This window comes from Magnolia sinica, chromosome 13 (assembly GCF_029962835.1).
Source record: "Magnolia sinica isolate HGM2019 chromosome 13, MsV1, whole genome shotgun sequence".
NCBI classification, from domain to species: Eukaryota; Viridiplantae; Streptophyta; class Magnoliopsida; order Magnoliales; family Magnoliaceae; genus Magnolia; species Magnolia sinica.
The window spans coordinates 67,436,130-67,440,737 of NC_080585.1; the positions used below are offsets into that span (position 1 = coordinate 67,436,130).

General features: G+C 39.0%; 1 non-coding gene across 1 annotated transcript; it reads right to left on the reverse strand.

The window, feature by feature from the left end:
• Window positions 1–1,299: 1,299 nt before the first annotated feature.
• LOC131224446 (small nucleolar RNA R71) lies at window positions 1,300–1,406 on the reverse strand. Its single transcript, XR_009160930.1, has one exon. It is a non-coding gene; the product is annotated as a small nucleolar RNA R71 (small nucleolar RNA).
• Between the last annotated feature and the right edge of the window lie 3,202 nt (window positions 1,407–4,608).

Below are 4,608 nucleotides of genomic sequence, written 5' to 3' on the forward strand. Positions count from 1 at the left end.
ATCATGTGACTTGAATCAAGCAAGAGGGCTCCCTGATCTCTACAAGTGGATCCTTGAAAACCCTAGTTACCACCTTTGAATTTGTTAGTTTTAATCACTTTAATCACAATTACTCTCTCAATTACTTCAGAATTAGATTCACATCTTCTTCTAGTTCTAGTTCTAGTTGCTTTCAGAATACACATAAGATTAGTCCCTGTGGATTCGACCTCGGCCTCATCGAGATTATTACTACATCGCGACCCTACACTTGGCGTTATGAACAAGTTTTTGGCATCGTTGCCGGTGACTAATGGTTGCATTTTTCTGAGATTGACTAGTTTTGGAATTAGGTTAATATTAGGGTTTTTCTGTTTTATTTTAGAAACTAACTCTTTCTCTTTTTAAAAACTTTCTATTTTCTTTTTTTAGAAACTTTTTTTTTCTTTTTTAAGAAACTAGGTTGTTTTTTTAGAAACTTTCCTTTTTAGAAACTAGTTTACTTTCCTAATTTGTTTTTAGCAACTAACTCATCTTTCTATTTTTTTTTATATAAAATTTCTAATTTGAGAATTTCCGTTTTTAGAAACTAATTTATTTTGTTTTGTTTTGCATGATCTTAATTTAGGAACTTCTAATTTGGTTATTTCTTTGTAACTCCCTCTCTCTTTCTACTTCTAGATTTCTATTTCCCTTCTTTCTTTTAGGTTTAGGTTGGAATCTTAAATTGAGGGCTAAGAGTGTTTCATGCCCAAGTGGGTCCGTGACAACGTTTGACATCTTTTGAGTGAAGGAGGATTGGTTGAGGGGTTATCTATCCATCACAGGACTAAACACCACTCTAGATCCTCATAGTCAATTGAAGTGATCGCTGCCAATCAACCAGTCAATCAACCGGGAAGACAACCTCAACCTCGGGTTGAGGAAGTCCAGGATGAGAATGACATGCATCAAGCACCCTCGCCTCGTACTTTGTGAGACTATTTACAACTGGTGGGGGTGAGTACACCCTCATGCATGGTTTTTTCAGAAAATACCGGACACATGGATATCAACCTAGGGGTGATCCAACTCTTTTCAAAATTTCATGGGCTTGAATTTGAAAATCCCTACCTACACTTGAAAGAGTTTGATGAGATTATAGCCATTCTATACTTTCCAAACATGTCTGATGACACGGTCAGGCTGAAGCTTTTTCCTTTTTCTTTGAAAGAAAAAGCTAAGACGTGGTTGCATTCATTACATCCTCGATTTATTAGTAGATAGAATGATATGACAAGGGAGTTCATAAAGAAAATTTTCCCATACCACAAGACGAACACCCTTAGAAAGTTAATCATGAACTTCGCCCAAAAGGAAGATGAAACATTCTTCCAATGTTGGGAGCGATTTAAGGATCTTGTCAGTTCATGCCCACAACACAGTTTTGAAATGTGGCGCATCATGCCCACACCCTTAGAAAGTTAATCATGAACTTCTCCCATGCGCCAATTGGTCGAATGGGGAATTCATGAATAAAAATGTCGATGATGTGTGGGACTACTTTGATAAGCTTGCTGAAAACACACAAGCACGGGACATCTCCCCAAAATCAAGCACCATGTCTAGGCCGACTTAATCCAAGGCGAGGGGCAGAATATATCTCCTGAGAGAGGATGATGAGATCAATGCTAAAGTGGCTAATCTCACTAGAAAAATTGAGGCCATGGAATTAAAGAAGGATAAGGCTAAGAAAACTGTTTGCGGTATTTGTGCTTGCAACATTCATACAACTGAAAATTATCCAACAATACCCACCTTTCAAGAGTTACTGAATGAGAAATCCAATGCCGTGAATAATTACCAAAGACCTTTAGGCCCACCTCTAATACGTATAATCCCAGCTGGAGAAATCATCCAAACTTCAGTTGGAGAAGCGGACAAATTGCTACACTTGAAGGATTCCCTAACCAAATTCCACATCAAGGGAAACCTCAGGAGGATACAGTTTTAAAGCATCTTCAAAATCAAGAGCTTTTCAATCAGGGTATGCTACAAGTCTTTCAAGACCTCATAAAGGCCATACAAGGACTTGAGACTAAAAGTGTGATTGAGAATAAAGGGAGCCTTCCAGCTTAACCTCTTCCCAATCCAAAACAGCAATATGAAGTTAGCGACCCAAGCTCTTTAAATCAGATGGAACACGCTAAATCTATCACCACTCTTACGAGTGGGAAGACCATTGACAAAACCATTTTGGTTAGGGCTGAAAAGCCTAAGGACCCTGAAGATGACAACAATGGTAAATCTAGCCATGCCCCACAAGAGTTAGAACCAGAACCTCAAGGCAAGCCAATTGCTCCATTTTCCCAATGGTTGATTGCACAAAAATCTCTGTCTAACTTTCAGGACATTCTAAAGGTGTTGAAATAAGTGAAGGTCAATATTCCTTTACTGGATGCGGTTAAACAAGTATCTTCATATGCTAAATTTCTGAAAGACTTGTATACGACCAAAAGATTGCAAAATATTCAAAAAAAAATCTTTTTAACTTAAAAAGTGAGTGCCATCCTAAAGCAAGATGTGCCACAAAAATACAAACATCGCGGTAGCCCAACCATTGCTTGGGTATTTGGGAATTGCCGCATTGAGCATGCACTTCTTAACTTAGGAGCGAGCATAAATATAATTCCTTATTCGGTTTATGAACAGCTAGGTTTGGGTGAATTGAAACCCACCCGAACCACATTACAACTTGCCGATCGCTCAGTTCGTGTACTGAGAGAGATAATTGAGGATATGTTGGTCCAGATTGACAAACTCTACTACCCGGTAAATTTTATCGTCCTAGATACTCAACCCATTAATGACATGAGCACTCAAATTCTAGTCATTCTTAGTTACCCATTCCTTGCCACATCAAATGCAATCATTAATTGCAGGAATGGAGTCATGAGTTTGTCTTTTGGAAATATGACATTGGAGTTGAATATCTTTTTCAATACGGGCAAATAGTTAGAGGATGATGATGATTTCCTTGACATTAACATGATTGACTCTTTCGTGGAAGATATAAGACTTTTGACCTTATCCTCTGACCCTCTAGAGACGTGCTTGGCCCACTCCCATGATTTTGAGGATGATATGATTAGGGAGATGGGGACCATATTGGATACCATGCCGGTACTTGAAGTTAACTAGTGGAGGCCACAATTTGAAGAATTGCCTTAAACTGATGTAGTGCCTCTACAGTCTAACCTCAAGGCACCAAAGCTTGACCTAAAGCCTTTGCCCTCTGATTTGAAATATGTTTATTTAGGTCAAGATGAGACATACCCGGTGGTGATTTCTTCCCACCTTGAGCAAGAACAGGAGAGTATGCTCATCTCTACTCTCATTAAGCACAAAGGAGCCCTTGAATGATCGATTGCAGACCTCAAGGGAATTGACCTTTTGATTTGTACTCACCGCATTCATCTTGAGGATAATACGAAGACCTCATGATAACCACAATGTAGACTAAATCTAAAAATAAAGGAAGTGGTTAAGGTCAAGGTTCTTAAGCTTTTAGATGTAGGTATCATATACCCAATATCCGATAGCCAATGGGTGAGTCCAACTCAGGTGGTTCCCAAGAAGTCTGGAATCACCATCGTAGCTAATGTCAATAATGAACTCATGCCAACTAGGATCACTACTGGTTGGAGAATGTGCATTGACTATAGGAAGTTGAATATTGTCACGAGGAAGGATCACTTTCCTTTGCCCTTTATCGATTAAATTTTGGAAAGGCTTGCTAGTCACTCTTACTATTGCTTCCTCGATGGTTATTCGGGCTACAATCAGATCAAGATAGCCCTTGAAGATCAGGAAAAGTCCACATTTACATGTCCTTATGGCACCTTTGCTTATCGAAGGATGCCATTCGGGCTATGTAATGCCTTCACCACTTTTCAGCGATGCATGTGAGTATTTTTTCTTACATGGTGGGGCAACATTTAGAGGTCTTTATGGATGACTTTTCAGTCTTTGGTCCATCCTTCAGTGAATGTTTGTAAAATTTAAAAAATGTGCTGAAGTGATGCGAGGAAAAGAATTTGGTACTGAATTGGGAAAAGTGCCACTTCATGGTTCGTAAGGGAATTGTCCTTGGACACATCATCTCGTCCATGGGAATTGAGGTAGATAAGGCTAAAATTGATCTTATATCTAACCTACCTCCACCCAAGAACATACGAGACATATGATCCTTCTTAGGACATTCAGGTTTTACAGAAGATTCATAAAGGACTTTAGTCACCTTTCTCGTCCTCTATGTAATCTACTTCAAAGGGATGCACCATACGAGTGGATTGAGCAATGCGGAAGCTTTTACTAAGCTCAAGGGCATGTTAATCATTGCACCTATCATGCAGTTACCCAACTGGAGCCTTCCTTTTGAACTTATGTGCGACACATCTGACTATACTCTTAGGACAATTTTAGGCTGGAAAAAAAAGGAAAGAAGCCCTACGCTACTCATTATGCAAGTAGAACTCTAAATCCTACCCAAGTGAACTACTCAACTACGAAAAAGGAACTTTTAGCCATAGTGTACTCTTTGGAAAAAGAAGATACTTGATTGGATCCAAGATCATCATTTACACAGAT